The 27,723-nt window shown below is 44.7% G+C and overlaps 1 protein-coding gene across 6 annotated transcripts in view; it reads right to left on the reverse strand.

The window, feature by feature from the left end:
• CD22 (CD22 molecule) overlaps positions 1-27,723 on the reverse strand; it is a 244,243-nt gene that overhangs the window by 153,433 nt on the left and 63,087 nt on the right. The gene's annotated exons all lie outside the window — the stretch shown is intronic.

The following is a 27,723-nucleotide window of genomic DNA, read 5'->3' on the forward strand; positions in this document are numbered from 1 at the left end:
ACAAGATCCAATACGGTAATCAACAAAAAGCGCAGACCATATAGAAGATGCAGTTTTTATTCACTACTTTAGCTTCCAGGTTTATACAAACACACCTGACATAGCCATGTTTCACCAAAGTGGCTGCCTCAGGGACAAATGAACACCAGCTGGTGTAAATTCCAAAACTTCAAACTGGTAAAACCATCCCTCTGACATTTAGTGCTATTTAACCAGTCAGAAATAGTCGCTGACTGGTTAAATAGTATATTGGTGCCTAACTGGCAATATTTAGTGGGAGGTACTGGTTATCTCCCACTGAATATTGCCAGTTAGTGCTTAGCGCATAACCAGATATATCACGTAATTTATTCAGTTAGGCACCGATAATCAGAGCCTATCCGTATAGGTTTAGTGGTCAAATGAAGGAAAAGTCTGGAATGAGGGGGCATATGATGTCGTTAAGAGGAAATAGGTGTAGGAGGAATCTAAGAAAGTATTCATTCATAGAGAGGGTGATGGAAGCGTGGAATGACCTCCCGGTAGAGGTTATGGAGATAAGGACTATGTTGGAATTTAAGAAAATGTGGGATAAGCACATGGGATCCCTTAGGAAAAGGAAGCATTAGTGGTTACAGAGGATGGGCAGACTGGATGGGCCATTTGGCCTTTATCTGCCATCATGTTTCTATGTTCTATAAATTGCTGCCCTATCTTTGACCACTTAAAAATTAGTCAGTTAGCGCTGGATATCAGCATAACTGGTTAACTTTTTAGCAGTTAACCCCCCCCCCCCCCCCCCCCCCCCCCCCCCGGATATTCAAAGCCAGTCACAAGAAAAGGTCCTGCATTGAATATCCAGGTTTAATGCCAGTGGCAGACAGCAAAAGTGCTGCCTGCTGCCAGCTGAATATGAGGCCCCATATCCCTGACCTGGAGTTTAATGTAGTGAGTCAGTGGGACAGTCTAACTTAGGTTGTCCCACTAAGCTTGACTGACTCACTATATGGAAATTATTGTGCATACTTATTGGTTTAAGAATTGTCTGGGCCAATTTGCCTTTGCTATTCATACATATTTTGGAAAACCCAGTTCCTTTTACTCTACCATTCACTAATGACCCACCAATCCCCAAACAACTAAATAAAACTGTTTAAAACTACCTTATTTCTGCCTGATCTACCTGCATTCTATTCCCCCTCCCCCCCCCCCCCCAAACACTCACAATAACACTAACCATATTTTACAGTGCCAGCTCCTCATCCCTACCTCCAAGAAAGTTTCATGTGAGGGTGTATTGTGACCTCATGGAGGAGTGGTATCTCTGATGTGCCTTGCCCTGCAGGAGAGATTGGGGTCCCAAAGAGAATCTACAGATGACACCTGAAGACTGTGGGAAGACCAGAATATGTACTCCACCCTGCCTAGCATGAGAGCTACACGTGGAAATGGCAATTTCAGAAGGCCTTTAAATATACCTAGAGATTGTCACTAGGTAGAAATTTCAAGGAGGTGTGGTGAAGGTATGATTTGGGCACTCCTTGGCTCAGACAAAAACCTGCATTTGTATTCTCAATTTTACAAAGAGAATACACATTTATGAGAAAAAAGTTGGGTATTACAATAGCTCAGAGGGATAGGAAGGTACCCAAGGTTTTCCTTTCTTTCCACAAAGGAAGTTCAGTAAATATGTACTGGGAGTACTGGTGAACTGCCCACCTAAAGGTCCACCCAGACCTTGGTCTTCTAACTCAGGGGCCCTGCTACTAAGCCGTGTAAGCATCTATGCATGCCCAACATGCGCAAAATAGAGTTACCGCATGGCTACCGCTTAGCCCTTGCGGTAATTTCATTTTTGGTGCATGTCCTCTACGCGTGGCCGAAATTATTATTATTTTTTTGTCACGTGTCAGCTACGCGTGCCAAGTGACATTTGGCGCATATAGTTCATTACTGCCCGGTTACCATGTGAACCTTTACTGGAAGGTCAATGGCTGGCGGTAAGGTCTCAGACCCAAAATGGACGGGATGCAATTTTGATTTTGCCACACATCCATTTTTGGCAAAAATTTTAAAAAAGGGCTTTTTTACAGGCATGCTGAAATGGATTGGCGCGTGCCCAAAACCCGCGCATACACTACCGCAAGCCATTTATCGGTGCATCTTAAAAGGACCCCTCAGAGACCAAGGAGGATAGGGAAGAGGAGATCAGCCAGGAGTGAAGCTTGTATCCTGCAAGAGAGGAGTAAAAGAAGAGGTGTCTTATCCATAGCTGAATCCTGAGGCACAGTTTGCCAAGAGAAGAATAAAGGGATTCTCAGGGAGGATTCTTATCTAAAGAGGAGTGTGAAGGTGCTGCTAGCTCCACATCTAACATGGGGAGAAGGATACAAGCCCAGAAGCAGAGGGAACACATGGTGAAAATCTGGTGTAATAGGACCCAAGTCCTGTGTGCATCTTGCCTACTTAGTTTAGTGAGAATACTAAATGAAGTTTAAAAAGTTTAGAGTGGAAGTTACACTACTGAAGGGTCCTTTTACTAAGCTGCGATAAGCACTAACATGTGCTTACTGCAGCTAAAAATGCCTACAGTGGGGTGCGCTCAGGCATCTCATGACAGTTTTGGGATCGGTGCACTCTACCCATGCACTAAAAATGTATTTTTTTTAGCTCTGGGGCAGGTCTGAGGGTAGAGAGTGAGCATGTTCTGCGCTAATCGGTTAACACAGCTACATTGTCACATGCTAGCATAAACCCTTACTGCCTACAAAATAGGTGGAGGCAGGGGCTCATGCACTAATGCCATGTACAATTGGGGAAATTAGTACATGGCCATTAATACTGAAAATGGAAAATTTGGCCATTTTACCCCTGTGGTATGACCAGCGTAAGTACACACTAAGGCCACATTTTATTGCAGTTTGGTAAAAGGGCTCCTATGATTAATAACTTTAAAATTTGATTATTTTACTTTTTTCTGCAAAAAGATGGACATGGAAAGCCACTGCTTGCTCTGGGGTTGGGGTTACTTATGACCTGGATTGGCCACTGTTGGAAACAGGATAGTGGGCTAGATAGACTATTAGCCTGACCCAGTATGGCTATTCCTATGTTCTTATGGCTCTCATTATATATTCTTTTTTTGCTACCTTTGGGAGGGTTAGGTTGGTCAGAGGCTTTAGCAATTAACTATAATCCTAGTATTGTTTTTTTTTCTTTTTCTTATTTACAGATAGTTGTCACATTGTAAGCAGAATAGACAATTTAATGACAGAATAATTTCATAAATTGCTCCGATGTGATGCTCACATCACTTACCATTGTCAGGTAATAGAAAAAAAATCTTGATATAATAAGAAATTATAATCTGATGTTAGATTTAGATACATAAATGTAAGAATTATTGAATGCTCAGTTAAAGAACTTAGGTGGTCTTTTACTAAGGTGCGCTGGCGTTTTTAGCACACCTTAAAAATAGGCATGGGCTGAACGCTAAAGATGCCAATGTATTCCTATGGGCGTCTTTAGCATTTAGCGTGTGCCTATTTTTAATGCGCACTAAAAATGGCAGCGTGCCTAAGTAAAAGACCCCCTTATTTCCTCAATCCCTATACCATGCTACTATACAAATGTAAGATCGTTAGTTTTGTTTTTGTCAAAGACTGGCTTGAGGAACATCAGCCAGGTTTAATGTTTTTGACAGGTAATCAATAGAAATAGAATAAAACAAAGAAAAGAAAATAAGATGATACCTTTTTTATTGGATTAACTTAATACATTTTTTTATTAGCTTTCAAATGTAGCCCTTCTTCGTCAGATCAGAAATAAGCAAATGTTGATAGATGACAGTATATATAAGTGACACATCAAAGCATTTCAGTGACAGTCTCAAACTCACTCTGTCAGACTGTGATTGAAATGCTTTGATGTGTCATTTATATATACTATCATCTATCAACATTTGCTTATTTCTAATCTGACGAAGAAGGGCTACCTTTGAAAGCTAATAAAAAATGTATTAAGTTAGTCCAATAAAAAAGGTATCATCTTATTTTCTTTTCTTTGTTTTATTTTATTCTATTTCTATTGATTACCTTTAAAAGTGGACTAACACAGCTACCACATCTCTCTACTCAAGATGTTTATGACAGAAACATGATTGCCGATAGATGATAATTCAGTTATAAGAGATATATGTCTATTAGTTTTTAAAATGTTAGCTTTACCTAGAAAGGGAAAGAAGGGAAGTGGGCTGGCTCAACTTTATAAAGACTTCTACCAGGTGACATTACTAGAATTGATCAATAAACCCAGTAGCGTTCCTAGGGGGGGGCGGTGGGTGCGGTCCGCCCCGGGTGCACGCTGCTGGGGGAGTGCCGCGTGCGCCTGTCCTCCATTGGAACAACGTGCAGCAGCGTGCACCCGGGGGGGAGTTCCTTTGTGGGGGGTGTCCTTTCGCCGGAGGGGTCCGCGCTGCATCCGGGGGGGGGGGCGCATCGACGATCCGCCCCGGGTGTCAGCCCCCCTAGGAACGCCACTGAATGAACCTGAGTTAGAAATACTAGGTTACAAAATTATAGTACTGAGACTGTGACTCAAAAATTAAAATATTGTTCAGTGAAGGTAAACAAACACTCCTTATGCAATTCAACCTTTCGTAAGCATTTGATTCAGTAGATCAGGATTTGTTATTGAATATACTAAGAGGGTTTTTTACTAAAGGTTAGCTCAAGTAATCTGCAGCAGATCCCATTTTATTCCTATGGGCCCTGCTGCAGATAACTTGAGCTAATCTTTAGTAAAAAAAAAAAAAAAAAAACCCTAAGTGATATTGGAATTTTAGGAAATGTATTTAATTGGTTTCAGAATTTTCTTGTTACAAGAACATGTGGAGGGACATAATCGAACAGGGCGCCCAAGTTTTCATGAGGGTGTCCTCGCAGGACAGCCCCGCGAAGAGGCGGGGAAACCCGTATTATCGAAACAAGATGGGTGTCCATCTTTCATTTCGATAATATGGTCGGGGACGCCCCAAATCTCAACATTTAGGTCGACCTTAGACATGGTCGACCTAAATGTTGAGATGGTTGACCTCAGAGATGGTCGTCCCCGGTTTTCAGCCATAATGGGTACCTACATATGGGTACAGTGGGTTTTGGAGGACTCACATTTACCACCACAAGTGTAGCAGGTGGGGGGGATGGGCCTGGGTCCACCTGGCTGAAGTGCACTGCACCCACTAAAACTGCTCCAGGGACCTGCATACTGCTGTCATGGAGCTGGGTATGACATTTGAGGCTGCCATAGAGGCTGGCAAAAAAAAATTAAACGTTTTAGGGTGGGAGGGGGTTGGTGACCACTGGTGGAATAAGGGGAGGTAATCCCCGATTCCCTTCAGTGGTCATCTGGTCAGTTTGGGAACCTTTTTGAGGCTTGGTCACAAGAAAAAATGGACCAAGCTAAGTCAGCCAAGTGCTTATCAGGGACGCCCTTCTTTTTTCCATTATTGGCCTAGGACGCCCATCTCTTACTCACGCTCCAGTCCCGCATTCGCTACGGTGCCAACATGCCCCCGTGAACTTTGGTCATCCCCGCGATGGGAAGCAGTTGAGTACGTGGAAAATCGGCTTTCGATTGTGCCAATTTGGGCAACCCTGAGAGAAGGATGCCTATCTCCCGATTTGAATCGGAAGATGGGTGCCTTTCTCTTTTGAAAATAAGCCTGATAAGGTCCCATCTAAAAACAGAGACTTGGAAACCCACTTGTGTGTGTTCTGCCAGGTTCATCATTATCACCAACTTTAATATCTTAATGTATTCTTTGGGAAATAAATTGAAACAAGCTGGTTTACAATGTTTCATGAATGCTGATATTACTGTTTATTTTCTGCTTTTGAAAATATTAGATCAGCTATGTAACAATGTACTTTTTTCATTAAAACATGGAAGGCTACACAGAAATTGAAATTAAATAAAGATAAAACAAAATTTCTATTAATCAGTGCAGCTGAATATAGAAACCAACTACTGTTTTAAATTAGACTGTGTAGTACATCATCTTGTTCCTTCACTAAAAATGTATGTTTATTTATTTATTTATTGCTCTTGTATCCCACATTTTTCCACCTGTTTGCAGGCTCAATGTGGCTTACAAAGACCTGTAATGGCATCACCATTTCAGGGTACAAAAGATACAATTGGTGTTACAAAGATATCAAGGATAAAAAGTCGATCTGATCAAGCAATTATAGAAAGAAGACAGTCAGAATAAGGGAGGAGTGGTGATGTGTTGTAGTTAGTTATGAATTCTCGTGGTAGACTTTGTTGAAGAGATAGGTTTTCAACGATTTGCGAAAGTTAGTTATTTCATTAATTGTTTTAAAGTGATTTGGTAGTGCATTCCACAACTGCGTGCTCATATAGGAAAGGCTGGACGCATGTGTTAGTCTGTATTTTAATCCTTTGCAGCTGGGGAAGTGTAGATTAAGAAAAGTGCGGGCAGATCTTTTGGCATTTCTGGGTGGGAGATCCACGAGGTATAACAGTTGATGATCGATTATCAATCGAACTAGAAACTAATTCTTTGTTTAAGAAGTCCCTTTTGACCTTATGGAAATTTAAAAGAATATGAAAATATATTAATTTTGAACAATTTAGACTGGTGGTGCAGTCATTATTATCCCGACTATTGTAACATTGTCTATCTGGGCTGTGCTAAATCATTCTTGAAATGGTTACAATCAATTCAGAACACTGTGATCAGGCTTATTTATCTGTCAAATAAATATGGGAGTAACTTCTTTGTATATGCAATTATATTGGTTGTCGATGGAGTGCAAGAGTGGCCTAGTGGTTAGGGTGGTGGACTCTGGTCCTGGGGAACTGAGGAACTGAGTTTGATTCCCACTTCAGGCACAGCTCCTTGTGACTCTGGGCAAGTCACTTAACCCTCCATTGCTCCAGGTACAAATAAGTGCCTGTATATGTAAGCCGCATTGAGCCTGCCATGAGTGGGAAAGTGCGGGGTACAAATGTAACTAAAAAAAAAAAAAAAAAGTGATGGCCACAAATGCTTGCAGTCTAAGCAATAAAGTTCATGACCTTCAAGCCCTGATGTTGGAGGCAGACTTAGACATTGTTGCAATCACAGAGACGTGGCTAAATGGTTCCCATGAATGGGATGCAAACATACCAGGCTATAATCTATTTAGGAAGGATAGAGAGGGTCGTAAAGGTGGAGGAGTAGCTCTATATGTGAGAAATGATATCACGGCAACCGAAATGACAGGGACCCGGGGAAAGGAAGAAGCGATATGGATCACCATAAAAAGAGATAATAGAACCTCTGTCCACGTGGGTGTTGTTTACAGACCTCCAACACAATTGGAAGAATTAGATAAAGACCTGATCGCAGATATTCAAAGGTTGGGAAACAAGAGAGAGGTGCTCTTGCTGGGAGATTTCAATCTGCCGGATGTAGATTGGAAGGTTCCGTCTGCGGAATCGGAAAGAAGTAGAGAGATCGTGGATGCTTTCCAAAGTGTTTTGCTCAGACAAATGGTGACGGAACCCACGAGGGAGGGAGCGACACTAGATCTGGTGCTCACAAATAGGGATAGCATGTCAAATATCCGAGTGGGAGCCCACCTGGGCAGCAGTGACCATCAAATGGTTTGGTTTGATATAGCAGCTAAAGTGGAGAGCGGCCACTCAAAACTCAAAGTTCTGGACTTCAAGCATGCTGACTTTAGTAAAATGGGGGAATACCTGAGGAAGGAGCTGATGGGCTGGGAGGAAATACAAGAAGTGAAAGGACAGTGGTCCAGGCTGAAAGAAGCTATAAATAGGTCCACGAACCTTTATGTAAGGAAAGTAAATAAAAGCAAGAGAAAAAGGAAACCGATATGGTTCTCCAAGCAAGTGGCTGAGAAAATAAAGGCTAAAGAGTTGGCATTCCAGAAATACAAAAAAACTCAAGAAAAGGAACACGAGGAGGAATACCGGATGAAACTGAAAGAAGCCAAGAGAGAGATACGTCTGGCGAAAGTGCAAACGGAAGAACAAATGGCTAGAAATGTAAGAAGGGGTGGCAAAATTTTCTTCAGCTATATTAGTGAAAGGAGAATGACTAAAAAGGGAATTGTGAGACTAAAAGATACTGTGAACCGCTATGTGGATAATGATGAAGAAAAAGCACATTTGCTAAATAGATACTTCTGTTCTGTTTTCACAGAAGAAAATCCTGGAGAAGGACCACGATGGACTGGAAAAAGTACTAATGAGATTGAAGTGGATAGAGCACCGTTCACGGAAGAGAGTGTGTATGAACAACTTGAAAAGCTAAAGGTGGACAAAGCCATAGGACCGGATGGGATCCACCCTAGGATATTGAGGGAGCTCAGAGAAGTTCTGGCGGGTCCTCTTAAAGATTTGTTTAATATATCCTTGCAGACGGGAGAGGTTCCGAGGGATTGGAGAACGGCGGAGGTGGTCCCTCTTCACAAAAGTGGTGATAGGGAAGAAGATGGAAACTACAGGCCGGTAAGCCTCACTTCGGTTATTGGAAAAGTAATGGAAGCGATGCTGAAGGAAAGGATAGTGAATTTCCTGGAAGCCAATAAGTTGCAAGATCCGAGACAACATGGATTTACCAAAGGGAAATCGTGCCAAACGAACCTCATTGAGTTCTTTGATTGGGTGACAGGAGAATTGAATCAGGGACGAGCTATGGACGTAATCTACTTAGATTTCAGCAAGGCTTTTGACACGGTTCCCCACAGGAGGCTCTTAAATAAACTGGATGGGCTGAAGATAGGACCCGAAGTGGTGAACTGGATTAGGAACTGGTTGACGGACAGAAGCCAGAGGGTGGTGGTGAATGGAATTCGCTCGGAGGAGGGAAAGGTGAGTAGTGGAGTGCCTCAAGGATCGGTGCTGGGGCCGATTCTGTTCAATATATTTGTGAGTGACATTGCCGAAGGGTTAGAAGTTAAAGTTTGCCTATTTGCGGATGATACTAAGATCTGTAACAGAGTGGACACCCTGGAGGGAGTGGAAAACATGAAAAAGGACCTATGGAAGCTAGAAGAATGGTCTAAGGTTTGGCAATTAAAATTCAATGCGAAGAAATGCAAAGTGATGCACTTAGGGAATAGAAATCCACGGGAGACATATGTTTTAGGCGGGGAGAGTCTGATAAGTACGGACGGGGAGAGGGATCTTGGGGTGATAGTATCTGAGGATTTGAAGGCGACGAAACAGTGTGACAAGGCGGTGGCTGTAGCTAGAAAGTTGTTAGGCTGTATAGAGAGAGGTGTGACCAGCAGAAGAAAGGGGGTGTTGATGCCCCTGTATAAATCGTTGGTGAGGCCTCACCTGGAGTATTGTGTTCAGTTTTGGAGGCCGTATCTTGCTAAGAATGTAAAAAGAATTGAAGCGGTGCAAAGAAAAGCTATGAGAATGGTATGGGATTTGCGTTGCAAGATGTATGAGGAGAGACTTGCTGACCTGAACATGTATACTCTGGAGGAAAGGAGAAACAGGGGTGATATGATACAGATGTTCAAATATTTGAAAGGTATTAATCCGCAAACGAACCTTTTCCGGAGATGCGAAGGTGGTAGAACGAGAGGACATAAAATGAGATTGAAGGGGGGCAGACTCAAGAAAAATGTCAGGAAGTATTTTTTCACAGAGAGAGTAGTGGATGCTTGGAATGTCCTCCCGTGGGAGGTGGTGGAAATGAAAATGGTAACGGAATTCAAACATGCGTGGGATAAACATAAAGGAATCCTGTTCAGAAGGAATGGATCCTAAGGAGCTTAGCGGAGATTGGGTGGCAGAGCCAGTGGCGGGAGGCGGGGATGGTGGTTGGGAGGTGGGGATGGTGCTGGGCAGACTTATACGGTCTGTGCCAGAGCCGGTGGTGGGAGGCGGGACTGGTGGTTGGGAGGTGGGGATGGTGCTGGGCAGACTTATACGGTCTGTGCCCTGAAAAGGACAGGTACAAATCAAGGTAAGGTATACACAAAAAGTAGCACATATGAGTTTATCTTGTTGGGCAGACTGGATGGACCGTGCAGGTCTTTTTCTGCCGTCATCTACTATGTTACTATGATAGAAGAAAGGGTTTTACACAAATTGTATTGCATGATCTTTAAGGTTATTAATGGTCAAGCACCTAGCTATATATATGATGATTCATCTTTTTTCTGGTTCCATCATATGGCCAACTACAAATTGCTTATTATTACAATTTCCTAATCCTAAAGGAATTAAATATAAGATATATGTAACATAATTTTTCTTTTATTAAGTGGCAAGAGTTTGGAATATATTATCAGCTCACATACAAAGAGAGGCATTTTCGATATGATGTCTAAGTCTTTGGACATTTTGCTAAAAGCGCCCAAAATTAAAGTGGGGAATATAGCCATTTTCAAAACAGAAAAATAACTTTTTTTTTCCAAAAATGTCTATTTGCTAGATGGTTTGTGTTCTGTGTGTTTATTTTTTCGTCTATTTTTTTGGGAAAAAACATCCATGTGAAAAATGTACAAAATCAAGCCATTGGGATGTAGGAGGAGCCAGCATTCTTAGTAGACTAGCTGTGGAGACATCCCAGGAGAGCAATGGGGCACCCTAGGGGCACTGCAGTGGACTTCAAATAAATGCTCCCAGGTACTCATCTCACCATTGCTACCTTGTCTGCTGAGCCCCTCCAAACCCATCCAAAACCCACTACCCCTAACTGTGCACCACTACAATAGCCTTTATGGGTGAAGGGGGCACCTATATTGGGGTAATGTGGGTTTCTGGTGAGTTTTGGAGGGCTCACAGTTTCCACTAAAAGTATAGCAGGTAGGGGAAGGTATGGGCCTGGGTCCACCTATCTGCAGTACACCCACCACTAGACTTCTCTAGGGGATGGAACTCCTCTCATATGAGGGAAGACTAAAGAGGTTATGGCTCTTCAGCTTGGAAAACAGACAGATGAGGGGAGGTGTGATTGAGGTCTACAAAATCCTGAGTGGTGTAGAACGAGTAGAAGTAAATCAATTTTTTACTCATTCTAAAAGTACAAAACCTAGGGGACACCCAAGGAAGCTACACTTGTGGAGGAAACTGTGGACCCTCCAAAAGTCACCAGAAACCCACTGTACCCACATATAGGTGCCCTCTTCACTCGTAAGGGCTATGGTAGTGCTGTACAGTTGGGGGTAGTGGGTTTTGGGGGGCTTAGCAGACAAGGTAAGGGAGCAATGGTGAGATGTGTACCTGGGAGAATTTTACAAAGTCCACTGCAGTGCCCCCTAGGGTGCCCTATTGCTATCCTGGGATGTCACTTTTCCATTATTCTGCCTGATGCCAAGCTTTCTATTTTTTTTTTTATAACATCGGAGCCTTGTGTCTATTGTTTATCACTCTGCTGCTCCCCAGTATCTCTCCACACTCGTCCTTCCCTACACCCCTTCCCGTGCACTCCGCTCCATGGATAAATCCTTCTTATCTGTTCCCTTCTCCACTACTGCCAACTCCAGACTTCGCGCCTTCTGTCTCGCTGCACCCTACGCCTGGAATAAACTTCCTGAGCTCCTACGTCTTGCCCCATCCTTGGCCACCTTTAAATCTAGACTGAAAGCCCACCTCTTTAACATTGCTTTTGACTCGTAACCACTTGTAACCACTCGCCTCTACCTACCCTCCTCTCTTCCTTCCCGTTCACATTAATTGATTTGATTTGCTTACTTTATTTATTTTTTGTCTATTAGATTGTAAGCTCTTTGAGCAGGGACTGTCTTTCTTCTATGTTTGTGCAGCGCTGCATACGCCTTGTAGCGCTATAGAAATGCTAAATAGTAGTAGTAGTAGTAGTAGTAGATTTGCGCTTTGAATTCAGATCATAACAAGAGTGTACATTCCCTAATTACCTGTCCCAATGCAACTGAAGCTTTTACCTCCTCAGTGAATGTAAATGGTTTCATCCCTGTGTGGATTCTCTGGTGGAATGTGAGGCTATCCTGAATGACACTTTTACCACACTTTCTATATGCAACTGTTTTAACTTCTGAATGGATTCTATGGTTCATTGCTAGACCAGTCCACCAGAGAATCTATTTTGCAGTGAAACAATATACATGCTCTGAGCATGGTAAAGGCTTTAGGCAGAAGGCAGACCTCACAATACACAAGAAAATCCACAATAAAGTGAAGCCATTTACATGTTCTGAGTGTGGTAAAAGCTTTGGTTAGAAAGAAAGCCTCACACGGCATCAGAGAATCTACAGAGTCCACACAGGAGAGAAACCATTTGCATGTATAGAGTCTGGTAAAAGCTTTAGTCAGAAGGTAAACCTCACAATGTACCAGAGAATCCACACAGGAGTGAAACCATTTACATGTTCTGAGTGTGATGGAGGCTTTGATTGGAAAGAAAGCCTTACATGGCATCAGAGAATCCACACAGGGATGAAAACATTTACATGCAATGAGGAGGTAAAAGCTTCACTTGCATTGGGACAGGTAATTAGGGAATGTACATTCTTGCTATGAAGTATGGAAAAAAAGCACTGTGGTATTTAAAATATATGTAATGAGACCTCCTTTTTATCTATAGATCTGAATTCAAAGCCCAAATCAAGCAATAGACACAAGGTTCAGATGTTATAAAAAAATAGAAAGCTTGGCATCAGGTAGAATAATGGAAAAATGACATCCTAGGAAAGCAATAGGGCACCCTAGGGGACACTGCAGTGGACTTTGTAAAATTCTCCCAGGTACACATCTCACCATTGCTCCCTTACCTTGTCTGCTAAGCCCCCCAAAACCCACTACCTCCAACTATACAACACTACCATAGCCCTTACGGGTAAAGGGAGCACCTATATACATAGTAACATAGTAGATGATTGCAGAGAAAGACCTGTACGGTACATCCAGTCTGCCGAACACGATAAACTCATATATGCTACTTTTTGTAGTAAGGGTCATGCGTTTGAAATACTGTCTTTCTATGGTACAGCTAAAACAGTTTACATATTATGTACAGGTATTTTCTCTGTCCCTAGTGAGACCACAATTTAAGTTTTTTACTTGGAGTAATGGAGGGTTATGTGACTTGCCTATAGTCACAAGGAGTCACAGTTACCCTGTTTTTCAGCCCACTGCACTATTAGATTGCTCCTCTTCTTGAGAGGCACTTACAGAGGAGCAGAGAGGGCACCAATCCCGTCCAGAGGTGAAAGGTGAGCAAGAGGTACAGTGAAGGAGCCTTATGGTTAGAGCAAATGAGAACCAGAAAAGCTCAATCCAGCTGCAGTTCCTTATGGTCTTGGGCAAGTCACTTATCCCTCCATTGCCTCAAGTAAAATCTTACTAATCAATACTCAGCAGGTGGCTGTGAGTGTTTTGGTTTTTTTAAACATTCACCAAGACTGGACAAATTAGACCCAGATATTTAAAGAAGATCCATGTCTGGGCACCAGCACTGAATATCCAGGTGAATGGCAATACTCGGAAGTTATGCGGGTACAGCCAATATTCAATGCCATCCCCACATAGCTAACAAGGCAAAGGTTGGGCTGTTGTTTACACAGTATTACTTCCCAAGGGTGTCTTTTACGTAGGTGCGCTGGCATTTTTAGTGTGCGTTAAAAATAGGCACCCACTAAACTCTAAAGACGCCCATAGGAATACATTGGTGTCTTTAGTGTTTTGCGTATGCTTATTTGTAATACGTGTTAAAAACGCCAGCGCACACTAGCATTCCATTCCAAGATGGCGCTCTGAATAGACGCACCTGTGTTTGCTCCTGGAGGCTGCTCCGTTTGTGAGTTTCTCTCGGTGCCTCTGTAGCCTCGTTAACTATGGGGAAGCGGAGGGGGAAGGTAAAGGAATTTCCCTTGGTTCCTGTGACCCCCTCGACGTTGAAACAAACAACCCTGCAATTCCCCAGGCAGCAACTGGGTCCTCAGGGAACTTCGACCCCCACTGCAGCTCTCGGCCCTTCAGAGTCGATTAAGAGTGGAAACGGGGCTTCCTTGAGCCCTGTGGAGTGAATTGCACCTCCCCAGCCTGGAAGAGTGTTGCTGGCTGTTCAAACAGAGACAGACGCCAAAGTGGCTCAGCTGGCCCTGTCTGAGGGTGTGACTGCAGCAACGGAGTTAGATTCTCAACTTCGAGAAACATTACTACAACAGGCTTCAAAGGTATTGCCTCAAGCTATTGTTTCCAAGTTAGCTCGGGCTGATAGTCTATCTCAATCTCCTCCTGTGGCTAGTGGAGTGATTAGACCAGCAATTGTGACGCTGGAGTCACTGTGGGACATGGTTTACAATATCCAAACCTCTATGCAAACTACTTTAAAGCAGAATTCTTCTGATATTGAAGTTCTTTCTGAGGCTGCCCTGCTTCAAGCACAAGTGACTGCACAGCAAACCCGGAAATTGGAACGTGTGGATATCAAAATTCAAGAAATGGGATCTATAGAAACAGCTTTGGTTAAAGACAATAATTTCCTACATAAACGACCTGAATACCTTGAAAATCAGACTAAAAGACTTAACCTTAGGTTTCTTAATTTTCCCAAATCACCGTTAATTTCTCCTTTGGAGATGGTCAAAAAATATTTGGTGGACATCCTGGGAATGGACAAGGACTCACTCCCTCCCATTACACGGGCTTATTACATCGGGAGTACTGGAGTGGTGGTGGGAAACCCCCCCGTAATAGGGGAGGGAATGAATCTTACCTCATTCCTAGAAAGCTCATTAGAAATAGTTACTCAGAGGTTAACTCTGCTTGCCACTTTTGCGTTGGAGCCTGATAGGAACGCCGTACTACGGCTTTCGTTGAGACACTTAGAAAATCTGTTTTTGGGCTCAAAGGTCCGTATCTTTCCAGATCTCTCACGGCCTACACAGATGAGACGAAGGGCCTTTTTGGAACTTCACCCCAGGGTGGTGGCATTGGGAGCAAATTTTGTTTTGCGATTTCCTTGTTTTTGTAATGTGATGCTTGAGGGTAAACATTTTCAGTTTGTAGATCCAAAACAGTTGAAAGAGTTTATTGATGCAAGAGTTGATGTGAATATAGTAAACCTTCCCTAATTTAGCAGGCTGGGGTCTGAACCAGAGGAAGCATCTATTGATTATTAATTTTTGTATTTCTTTTTCTTTTTTTAATTTCCTTAATCTTGGAATTAAATTTCTTTAACTTGTGGACAAATGGGCTGTAAAGATATATACTTATCATTTTTGTTTCCTAATGTTAAATAATGCCGATTGCATATTCACCTTAAGTGGTGATATATTGGAAAATTTAAATAATTAAATTTAAAAAAAAACCGCCAGCGCACCTACGTAAAAGATCCCCCCAGCTAGATATGTAGGCACCGACATTGAATATTGCCGTTGACCACATGATTTCTGTGATCACCCCAACTCCACCCATGGACCGCCCTGGAATTGTCTAGAGAGCTGATGTTCAGCACCACTGCCTGGTTAAGTTCCACTGAATATCAGTAACCAGCCCACTCCGTATCTACCACTTAGATTGTGGGCCCCTTTGGTGATAGGAAAATACTTTTCGTGTAACTTGTCTTAATGTACAACTGAAAAATGCACGAATATTGTATCATCTTGACCTGTTCTTTTTCAATATATTTTATTGTATGGGAAAGGTGCTGTTGTGTTTTGCAATTCTTGTCACACTTCAAAAAGATTACTGGCTGCTGTTTCCTGACCATCGAGATAAGTGGGAGGGGCTACAGTCCCAGAGAGTGACGCCTGCTGATGACATCACCTCCTACTCCCTTACCTTCCTTTTTGTCATGTTCCCTGTCTTTGCAAGTATGGGAACCGGAGGATTAGACGGCCATCTTGGATTTGGGCTTATTCCAGGTTTTGGCGACCATCTTAGAAGAGGGTCTATTAAGCCAGGGCAGCCATCTTGGAGTGTGGCAGCTTCAGGAAGGAAGCCCTTATTTGGTCATAGGGTGTATCCGATGGGGGCTGCCATCTTGTTTTCAGCTGTGCTTGGTTGAGCCTAATTCCTTCTCTATTTAAGGCTCTGCCCTCAGTCCATCTGTGCTTCGGCTTTTACTCAGTTTGCTGAATAGTTGCAGTGCTTCTGGATCTACTTCTGACTAATGCCTGGTTCTGATCTCTGCCTGTTCCTGGACCTGCTCTTGACCGCTGCCTGGTACTGACCGCTGCCTGTTACTGAACCTGCTCTTGACCGCTGCCTGGTACTGACCTCTGCCTGTCTCTGGACCTGCTTTTGTCCGCTGCCTGGTACTTCCTTTGCCTTGCCCTGGGTTTTGCTGTTATCTGCTGCCGGGTCTAACCCTGTGGACTTTGTGCTGGACTTTGTTCTCTCTGTAGCTGGCTACTCGCACTCAGGAGCTCAACTCCTGGGGAACGGTGGGAAGCACAGGGAGGACTCAGGGTTTTGGCCGACAGCCTGGTGAGGGATTTCCTTCATCGAGTACAAGGGCTCACCTCTCCTTGGAAATACATTACAGAAAGCCGAAGCCATGAGCTCGTCAGACAAGCCCGACCTTACTGAACTCGCTCGGATTGTACAGCAGCAGCAGGGTCAGCTGAATCAGCTATCCACCGCACTACAGAGCGTCTGTTCTCAGATACAGATGATGCAGGCTACCCGCGCCAATGCTTCTACTCCTCCAGAGCCGGTGGGACCTCCCGGAGGGTTCCGTCTTCCGGACCTGCCACGTTTTGATGGCACCCCCGCCGCCTGCTGCGGTTTCATTAACCAGTGCCGGGTGTTGTTTGATCTGCAACCACGAGCCTTCCCTTCAGATCAAGCCAAAGTCACGTACATGATGACTCTCTTGTCTGGACCAGCCCTAGCATGGGCTACCCCACTGTGGGAACAGAGGGATCCAGTTTTGTCCAATTTCAGCGAGTTTTTATGCCAATTCCGAATGGTATTTGATGTGCCCGGAAGACCCTCATCCATAGCCGGAGAGCTGCTGCATGTACAGCAGGGTGCAGACTCTGTGGGAGTGTACGCCATCCGATTCCGGACCCTTGCAGCCAAGCTGGGCTGGAACCAAGAGGCGCTGACCGCCATATTTTGGCAGGGCCTGAGTAGCCGCATCAAGGACGAACTGGCCGGACGAGAAGTACCCACGTCCCTAGATGCAGTAATCTCCTTATGCACTAGGGTAGACGTCTGGTTCCAAGAGTGAGCTCGGGAGCAGGCGAAGCAGCGCTCTGCATCCAGATTCTCTTCTACATCGCAGTACCATCAAACCCCGAGAACGGCCCCGGAACCTCCAGCGGGGAGATCGGAGGAACCCATGGTATTGGGCCGATCTCGGCTCATCGGGAAGGAGCGAATGTTTCGTTGTAGAAACCGACTCTGCTTCTACTGTGGGGAGTCCGGCCATATGGTAGGCCAGTGTCCCAACAAGTCGGGAAAAGACCGGGCCCAGAACCACTGAGGCGGGTGGCCCTGGGTCATGTGTCTTCTGCGCCAGAACAAGAGTCCCCGCCAGCGGAGAAGCTGGTGGTGGTTCCCCTGACCCTGCAATTTCAGGACTTTTTAGTATCCACCTCTGCATTGATTGATTCTGGGGCAGGGGGTAACTTCATCACTGCGGAACTCCTGCCTAAGTTGGGAGGTCCCTGTATGACCTGTGGATCGCCATTGCAGGTAACCTCAGTCCAAGGAATGGCATTGCCCTATGCCATCACCCAAGTCACCAAACTCCTACAAATGAGATTGGGGGTGAGTCACACGGAAACTATTCAACTCTACATTCTGCCTAAGGCCATTCACCCGGTGATCTTGGGAATGCCGTGGCTACACCAGCACATGCCACAGATCAATTGAGAGATGAGGGATGTGGCCAGTTGGAGTCCTCGGTGCCATGGGACCTGTCTCGAATCCGTGGTTCCACCAGGTGCTAGGGTGGAGGCGGCCACCAGGGAGGTGAGGGCCAATTGTCCCGGGCTGCCTGCTGAGTATCAAATGTTCCAGGATGTCTTTGATGCCCGGGAAGCAGAAATCCTTCCTCCCCATCGGCCGTTTGATTGTGCCATCGACTTGGTGCCTCGACATACTCCACCACGGGGACAGTTGTACACCCTGTCTCATGGAGAGTCAGACGCGATGCGGCAGTATGTCCGGGACAACCTGGCTAAGGGCTTCATTCGACCCTCTTCCTCGCCGGCTGGCGCAGGGTTTTTCTTTGTGGCCAAGAAAGATGGGTCATTACGGCCATGCATTGATTATAGGGGGTTGAATGCCATCACCATCAAGAATGGATACCCCTTGCCTCTCATCCCGGAGCTTTTTGACCGTATTCAAGGGGCCACCATTTTTTCTAAATTGGACTTACGTGGTGCTTACAATTTAGTGCGGATCCGGCCAGGGGATGAATGGAAGATGGCCTTCAATACCCATGAAGGGCACTTTGAGTATTTGGTCATGCCGTTTGGCCTTTGTAACGCCACAGCCGTCTTCCAGGACTTTGTGAACTCCATTTTCCAGGACCTTTTATATACATCTGTCATAGTATATCTGGACGATATCCTTGTCTTCTCCTCCTCATTTCAGGAACATGTGACGCATGTTCGTACGGTGCTTCAACGACTGCGAGACCATCATCTCTTCGCGAAGCTCGAGAAATGTGCATTCCATCAATGCAGCATCCCTTTTCTGGGCTATATCCTTTCAGCAACAGGATTACGGATGGACCCCGGGAAGGTCCAAGCCATTCAAGATTGGCCACGACCACAGGGATTGCGAGTGCTCCAATGGTTCTTGGGGTTCGCTAACTATTACAGACAATTTATACACCGATACTCAGTAGTGGCAGCTCCCCTGACCGCCTTAACCAAGAAGGGCGCTAATGTTCGGAATTGGTCTCCGCAAGCCATCGAAGCTTTTGAACTCAAGAAGGCTTTTCTTTCCGCACCGGTTCTCTATAGTCCTGATCCCCAGCGACCCTTTATTTTGGAAGTGGACGCCTCAGCCGTGGGAGCGGGGGCAATCTTGTCTCAGACCTCAGAGGCAGGGAAGCAGCATCCATGCTTCTTCTTTTCCAAGAAATTCACAGCGGCCGAACGGAATTATACTGTTGGAGATCGGGAACTGTTAGCCCTCAAGTTAGCCTTGGAAGAATTGCGATACCTTTTGGAGGGAGCAGTGCATCCGATTTCCGTCATTACTGACCACAAGAACCTGCTGTACCTGCAGGACGCTAAGAGTCTTAACCCCCGGCAAGCCCGATGGTCTCTGTTTTTCACTCTGTTCAATTTTCACCTCAACTTTCGTCCTGCAGAGAAAAATGTCCAGGCGGATGCATTGTCCCGAGCCTTCGACCCACTGGAAGAAGTCGAGGAATGTCATCCTATGCTTGACCCAGCTTGCATTGCCGCGACTACTCTCATGACTCCGGGAGCTTCCAGGATTTCAGTGGCTCCACGGTTCCGCAAGAAAATATTTCGATGGGGACATGCTTCCACGATCGCTGGGCATCAAGGATATCATAAGACATTACATCTCATTTCTCGCTTTTATCGCTGGCCCCGCATGGCCCAGGATGTCCGGCAGTTTGTCATTACCTGCCCCACTTGTGCCCAACACAAGAGACCTATGGGGAAGCCCTGGGGGTTGCTTCAACCATTGCCGGTGCCGCAAGCTCCATGGCAGGAACTGTCAATGGACTTCATTACTGAGTTACCACCCTCTCAGGGGTGTATGGTCATTTGGGTGGTGATCGACCGTTTTTCTCGCCTGGCCCACTTCGTTCCCCTGAAGGGACTTCCGTCAGCGGCAGTTCTTGCCCAACAGTTCATTCTCCATATCTTTCGCCTACATGGTGACCGAGGCCCGCAATTCACCTCTAGATTTTGGAGGGCCCTGTGTTCCAGCTTTGGTATCACGACCCAATTCTCCTCGGCATACCATCCCGAGACCAATGGCATGGTAGAGCGAATGAATCAAACCCTGAAGTTATACCTCCGGATGCATGTCAATGTGCGACAGGATGATTGGGTTTCTTTATTACCATGGGCGGAGTTTGCTTATAATAATAGCCTCCATTCAGCAGCGCACACATCTCCGTTTTTTGCAGCCTATGGTTGGCACCCACGATTGCCTCTTCCCATGCCACAAGCGCCAGGGGCAGTTCCTGTCTCTGCTCCACCTCAGCTTTACAGAACCTTGACCGATCTCCACAAAGTATGGAAGGACGTACAGTCTCACCTTCATCAGGCCGCAGAGACTTAACGGAGGTTTGCCGATCGCAAGAGGCGATCCGCCCCTCAGTTGGCACCAGGTCAATGGGTTTGGCTCAATACTCAGTATTTCAAGCTCAGACTGCCTTCCTTCAAATTTGCGCCCAGATTCATTGGGACTTTTACCATCACGGAGTGCATAGGAGCAGTTACTTATAGACTCCGTTTGCCATCCCATTTCAAAATACATAATGCGTTTCATGTCTCCTTACTCAAACCTTTTGTCTTGTCTAAGTGGCATCCTAAGCCCAAGGTGGGTCCTGTCCTGGACGTGTCCTCGGAACCAGAGTTCGAGGTTCAAGACAGCCTGGATTCCAAATTAAGGAATGGACATCTATACTATCTCTTGGCATGGAAGCACTACGGCCCTGAAGATAACTCCTGGGAACCTGCTAGTCAGATTCACGCTCCCCAATTGCTCCGCAACTTCCATGCCTGCCATCCTTCTAAACCAGGTCCGAGGTAGAGAGGGAGGCCTTTAGGGGAGGATACTGTCATGTTCCCTGTCTTTGCAAGTATCAGACGGCCATCTTGGATTTGGGCTTATTCCAGGTTTTGGCGACCATCTTAGAAGAGGGTCTATTAAGCCAGGGCAGACATCTTGGAGTGTGGCAGCTTCAGGAAGGAAGCCCTTATTTGGTCGTAGGGTGTATCCGATGGGGGCTGCCATCTTGTTTTCAGCTGTGCTTAGTTGAGCCTAATTCCTTCTCTATTTAAGGCTCTGCCCTCAGTCCATCTGTGCTTTGGCTTTTACTCAGTTCGCTGAATAGTTGCAGTGCTTCTGGATCTACTTCTGACTGATGCCTGGTTCTGATCTCTGCCTGTTCCTGGACTTGCTCTTGACCGCTGCCTGGTACTGACCGCTGCCTGTTCCTGGACCTGCTCTTGACCGCTGCCTGGTACTGACCACTGCCTGTTACTGAACCTGCTCTTGACCGCTGCCTGGTACTGACCTCTGCCTGTCTCTGGACCTGCTTTTGTCCGCTGCCTGGTACTTCCTTTGCCTTGCCCTGGGTTTTGCTGTTATCTGCTGCCGGGTCTAACCCTGTGGACTTTGTGCTGGACTTTGTTCTCTCTGTAGCTGGCTACTCGCACTCAGGAGCTCAACTCCTGGGGAACGGTGGGAGGCACAGGGAGGACTCAGGGTTTTGGCCGACAGCCTGGTGAGGGATTTGCTTCATCGAGTACAAAGGCTCACCTCTCCTTGGAAATACATTACACTTTTAGTGGAAAACTGCTTGGAGTATGAGTTCTGCAGCTTAACCTCTACTGCAGTAATTGCCTAATGGTCAGTGCAGCAGGCTTTGATCCTAGTAACCTGGGTTCAATTCTTACTGCAGCTCCTTGTGACCTTGGGCAAGCCACTTAATCCTCCATTGGCCCAGGTACAAAAAAAAACAAAACTTAGATTGCGAGCCCTCTAGGGACAGCAAAAGTACCTGCTCATAATGCATACAGAGCTGTGTACATCTAGTAGCACAATAGAAATGATTAGTAGTTATTATTATTCTAATCCACCATTAAGGTACTTCATCATATTTGGTACAAACTATTAACTCTTTGAAAATGGTGTTAATACAGAATTGGTTGTTGTACTCAATTACATTAATATGTTTATTCATTTACCAAGTTAATGCTCTAGACCAGTTCTATAACATCCCAGTTCTTGACTTTTCTACACACAGACCAAGGTGACTTAACTTTAGAGATGATAATCCTACAGGAAAGCAAGTCAATGCTAATAACAAATTCTAGAACCCTGAAGTAGCACAACTAGTTAGGAATATTAATTGGCTCAGAAAGAAAAATTATAACATTAAACGCCAATTACTAAGGGCCCTGTTTACTAAGCCTTGTTATAGGTGTCTTAGAGTTTTTAATGTGTATTAACCATGTATGTGCATTAACAGTGTATGCGCCTATAATACCCTTATAGGCACCTACACAGAGAGTGCTAATTGTAAAAAATGCTAACGCACCTTAGTAAACAGGGCCCTAAATATACAATGTAAAAAGGAAAATGCTAAAACATGCATGTCCATCCAATTAGGTTACATTAATGCCTGCTCTGTAGTAAATAAAACTGATACTATTATAGACTGGATTACTAAGGATCACCTGGGCCTGGTTCTTATCACAGAGACCTAGTTACAATCCAGTGTTAAGTGACCTCTGTCCCCCAGGATATAAAATCATGCATCTAATTAAGACAAGAGGAGGTGGAATCACTGTCTTGTATAATCTTTCTTAAAATTAGAGCTATTAACAGAATGTTCATTGCCCTCCCTCAAACTTATTGCCCGTAAAGTCGAAGATGAAGCCTTTTTCAATCAAATATGCATAGTTTTATTTTATTGTCCCCCAGGCAGCTGGCATGTTGCCCAAGAAATCTCTACAGATTTCATATCCAAAATTTGCACAAATGTTTCAAATATAATCTTAACTGATGACATAAGTCTATATTTAGATAATCCAAACAACCCAAATACAAAAGAGCTAACTAACTTCCTATGTTCTTGGAACTTCTCATGGCCAACCACCTTATCTTCTCATACATGGCTCCCACTAAAGGAATGCATCACGTTCAAACTGTGCACCCTAGTCCATAAAATCATCCATGGTAACACCCCAGCCTACATGTCAGACCTGATAGAATTACCACCCAGGAACGCAAAAGGATCCTCTCACACATTCCTTAATCTTCATCCTCCCAAGTGCAAGGTTCTGAAATACAAATCCCGGTATGACAGTGTCCCACTGGTTATCCTCCTTCCACCAGGTCTTAGTAATGCCTATTATATCCAATTTTTCATTTAGTGCAATATATTCCAACTCTCCCATCTTATTTCTTAGACTCCTGGCATTTGCATATAGACATTTCAGAGTATGTTTGTTGTTCCTATTTGCATGATGCTTAGTACTTGACACTACTTATTTGCCATCTTTTGTCTGATCTTTGGTTGTATTTAAGGGCACCTGGCCTACCACAGTCTGTTGTGCAACCTCACTATCCAGAAACCCTATCTTCCCTGTTTGTGAGGTATCCTTGCAAGATACCTTATCCCGAACCATGCGCTTTTGAGCGACTGTCGGCCTTCCCCCCATTTCTAGTTTAAAAGCTGCTCTATCTCCTTTTTAAATGCCAGCCTGGTCCCACCCTGGTTAAGGTGGAGCCCATCCTTTCGGAATAGGCTCCCCCTTCCCCAGAATGTTGCCCAGTTCCTAATAAATCTAAAACCCTCCTCCCTGCACCATAGTCTCATCCACACATTGAGACTCCGGAGCTCTGCCTGTCTCTGACCCTGCAAGTGGAACAGGTAGCATTTCAGAAAATGCTACCCTAGAGGATCTGGATTTGAGCTTTCTACCTAAGAGCCTAAATTTGGCTTCCAGAACCTCTCTCCCACATTTTCCTACGTCATTGGTACCCACATGTACCAAGACAGCCGACTCCTCCCCAGTACTATCTAAAATCCTATCTAGGTGACGTGTGAGGTCCTCCACCTTCGCACCAGGCAGGCAAGTCACCAGGTGATCCTCACGTCCACCAACTACCCAGCTATCTATATGCCTAATGATTGAATCACCAACTACAACGGCTGTCCTAACCTTTCCCTCCCGGGCAGCACTTGGAGACATATCCTCGGTGCGAGAGGATAGTACATCCCCTGGTGGGGAGGTCCTGGCTACAGGAGTACTAAACTAGACTAAACCAGATCCTTCAGTGCTTGTTACATTCTATCTGTTAATGCTGTGGTACAAAGCTTTTAAAACTAAGTGGAAAAGACTATGGCGATTAGTTGTTAAAATTTGATTTTTATATTTTTATTTTGCCTAACACTAACCTACAGTTCCTCCTTTAAACCCCAATCTTTAAGTTCCCAAAGCAGAAAGCAAATTAGCTTTCACTTACCAGAGAAATGTCCTCTTCTCTCAGAACTTCTCAGAAAGAAAGTTCAGTGGGACCTTTCCTCTTTATATAGTTTTGAATCTAAGGGGCCTCTTTTAAACAGGCTCTTTGAAGCTGACTCAGCAACCTATGCAAGTATTCTACTTCCCCACACTTAATTGCATAGGCAGTCCATTATTTCTAATAATCATTTGCTATTGTTTTCAATAGTGTTTGCTATTGTTTTCGGTGAACTAAAATACTGGGTTAGATAGGCTCATGCCATCTCCTGTCTCAGTCTAAACTCCTTGAGCTGCAGTGTCATCCTCAGATAGGCTTCCTGACTTTGGTCTACCATAGAGAGGGGGAGAAGTGCTGAGGGAAACATTGGGAAAGGAATGAGGAAGGAAAGAGTAGACAAAGGCACTGGAAGACATGGGTTGGGAGAGGAAAAGAGGCTGTGGGAATAGACATAGAATGGAAAAGGGACAACAGAGTTGAATGCAATTTGGGGGGATGGGCTGTGATACAAAAATAAGTATATGAGGGAGGGGCTGAAGAAAGAGAAACAGATGAGGACAAGGAGAGAAACTGTGTGGGATTCAATGAGGAGGGGGCTAATAGGCTGATAAGAGGGCTCTAAAAAGAGATAGAGGATCAAGTTGGAGGGAAGAAGCACTAAGTGGGGACGAGAGGGATGAAGTGGCAGGAGGGGTTAAACTAGGAAGAGAACATCAAGAACAAGCAAAGAAAAAATAATTTTCAGATTTTTGTGCTAATGGTTCGAATTTATCAATTGTTCTCTACAACTGAGTGAGCCCAAGAATCACTGAGTGAGAATGTATAATATTGCTAATTGAGCTGGGTCAGTTTTGGGTTTCTGCTCTGTTGTTCCAACCTTGCAGTCACTGGGGTAAATACAGGGCCGTGCCAACACGGTAAGCAGGGTAAGCACCGCAGGGGGGCGCCTGCCTTCAAGGGCGCCGCGCTTACCCCACTTACCGTGTTGACACTAGACTCCCGACGAAATCTGCTGCTGATCCGCTGCTGCTGCTGCCGCCGGCGCCGCTTCTTTCCACAGCCAGCATAAGAAGAAAAAGAAGCGCGGGGCCGCAGCAGCCTTCAGACATGCGCTGTCGGCTCTGCCGGTTCTCTGCCACCTGACGTCAATTTCCCGTTCCGGGGGCAGAGGACCGGCAGAGCGGACAGCGCATGGCTGAAGGCTGCTGTGGCCCCGCGCTTCTTTTTCTTCTTATGTCAGCGACTTTCTCTGCCAGGTACTGCCCCTCTGACACGACTTCCTGGTTTTTTGGGGGCAGGATCGGAGTTTTTGAGTGTATGTATAGTCAACAAATATTCCATCTGAGCAAGCTTGGCTTTTTTTTTTTGCTGAAGGACCATCCCATTTCTTGGCTTTGTTTGCGTAGGACTTCTGTGTTCGTCCACCCTCTAGTGGCTTTTTTTTTTTTTAGTGATGTGGTTGCTCCATCTTGTTCCCTAGAGGTGTGATGTGTGTATGTTGGATTTGCCAAGTAATTTTGTACTTCTGCACTGTACCAGGCTGGGGTATGTCAATTTAATTCTGATAGTTCAGTTGTGCAAGAAATTAACTCAGAAGGCAAAGGAGGGGGGAAGATTCCCAGATGGTCACATATAGGGGGAAGAGAGCAGAAAGGCTGTGTTTTTTGTAATGTACAAAACATTAAGTACTTTCATATAATAGTGTAAACTGCTTTGGTTTGTACCATAGAAGGCAGTATATCAAAACATGACTGGAAAAACGCACAGTTGCTGAATATGCATTTCTGGTGGAATACAGTCCTGCAGCACCAGAAGTTTGAGCTCGCCATGGCTGCGAAAAGTCGGATGATAGTAACTAAGAAAAAAATTTGGTCTATTTTGGACAACTACTTCCAAACTATTCAGGCCACACCTTAAACCAGTAAAAAAGGACTTATTTGTTAAACACCTGGATGCTTTCCCCTCCTTTTTTCTCTTCTTTCCTTTCTCTTTTTTTTTTTCCTTTCCCACCTGTTGTGTTTCTTGCTTCCTATGTTTTTCCATCATTGTTTTCCTGTTATTTGTATTCTTTGAAAATTAATAAAATATTTGGAGAAAAAAAAAAACATGACTCTTTGCCACCTAAATTGTGCAGCAAATGGGGCAATGTCAGACCTGATTTAGTCTCCAGAAAGTGCTGGGCTGACCTCTGGACATAATGTTATGGCTATTTTGTAGTGGGTTGAATTTGTGATTAACTTTGATCAGACTGAGAAATGTTGGATGAAAGGAGGGAGAAAGAGGGAAAATGCTGGAAGGTGGGGGCAGAATGAGGGAAGACGCTGGTAGGGAGGGAAAGAGGAAAGACACTGGAAGGATGGGGTGAGAGAGGACATGCTGAATGGAAAAGGGTTGAGATAGAGGGAAACAATGGACGGAAGGATTGGGAGAGGGTAATGGGTGGAAGGATGGAGACAGAAAGAGGGATGATACTGGATGGAAGGGTAGGAGAGAAAGAGGGACAGTGCTGGACATGGATGGAGGGGAGTAAGGAGAAATGCTGGATATGGATGGAGGTAAAACTGCTGAATTTAAGAGCTTGATCGGGACACTGAAGGACAGGGCTACAGATGATAGACAGTACACATAAGGACACAGGAGGATGATGGACATGGTGAGAAAAAAAAATATCAAATGGAAAGAAGACACTGCATAAAACAGAAGACACTGGGACCAAAGCAAATATAAAAACTAAATGATCAGACAACAAAGGTAGAAAAAAGTATTTTATTCAGAATTTATTAACTGGAATATGTCAGCTTTTGGAAATGTGCATCTGTGATATTTTGCATGTAAGTTTCAGTTTTTCTAGTATTGCTGCATGCTGAGTCTGACTTCTTGAGGTAACTTTCCAGTTCAGTATTTTGCCTTCATATCTGTTGTGTCATGTGTTTTTCATGTGTGATCAAGGTGCAGTATTCTGCTAGCGTGTAGTATTTTCAGCCCTTTTTGGTGTTTTTTTTTTTGTTGTTGTTGTTTCACTAGGTTGTGTACTGGTGTAATTACAGTGCTGCCTTTCCATGCATAAGGTTGTAGCTCTTCCTGTCCTTGGAATTAGTGCTGTTATGGTTTGGTGAGGTTATGAGTGTGTTTTTGCACAAATTTGTGTATAGTGTTTTACAGTTGAGCAATTGTGGTTAGTATATGCTTTGAGCAACCACTTTATTCTTTGACATCCACGTGCCTTGGAGCCTCACTTGCGGATGTGGAGCACATTACCAGGCAGGTCCGGGGGGGCGCGCCAACTGATAGTCTGCAGGGGGGGCGCCAGAGACCCTAGGCATGGCCCTGGGTAAATAAGGTGTTTTACTAGAAGGAAAGGAAAAGGGGAGGAAGTTATGGAAGCATGGAATACCATGAATTGAAAATCTCCCTTTTAAAAATCGTACTTTCTCTTGGCAGCTCTGATATTGAGAGGGGTTTTGATCAGGGATTAAACTGAGGGGGGATAGAGAGTAGCACTGTTCACATTCCTCACAAAAAGCAAGCATAATATTCCCCCATTATATCCCACATGAGGCAGAA

Source organism: Microcaecilia unicolor, chromosome 8 (genome assembly GCF_901765095.1).
Source record: "Microcaecilia unicolor chromosome 8, aMicUni1.1, whole genome shotgun sequence".
NCBI classification, from domain to species: Eukaryota; Metazoa; Chordata; class Amphibia; order Gymnophiona; family Siphonopidae; genus Microcaecilia; species Microcaecilia unicolor.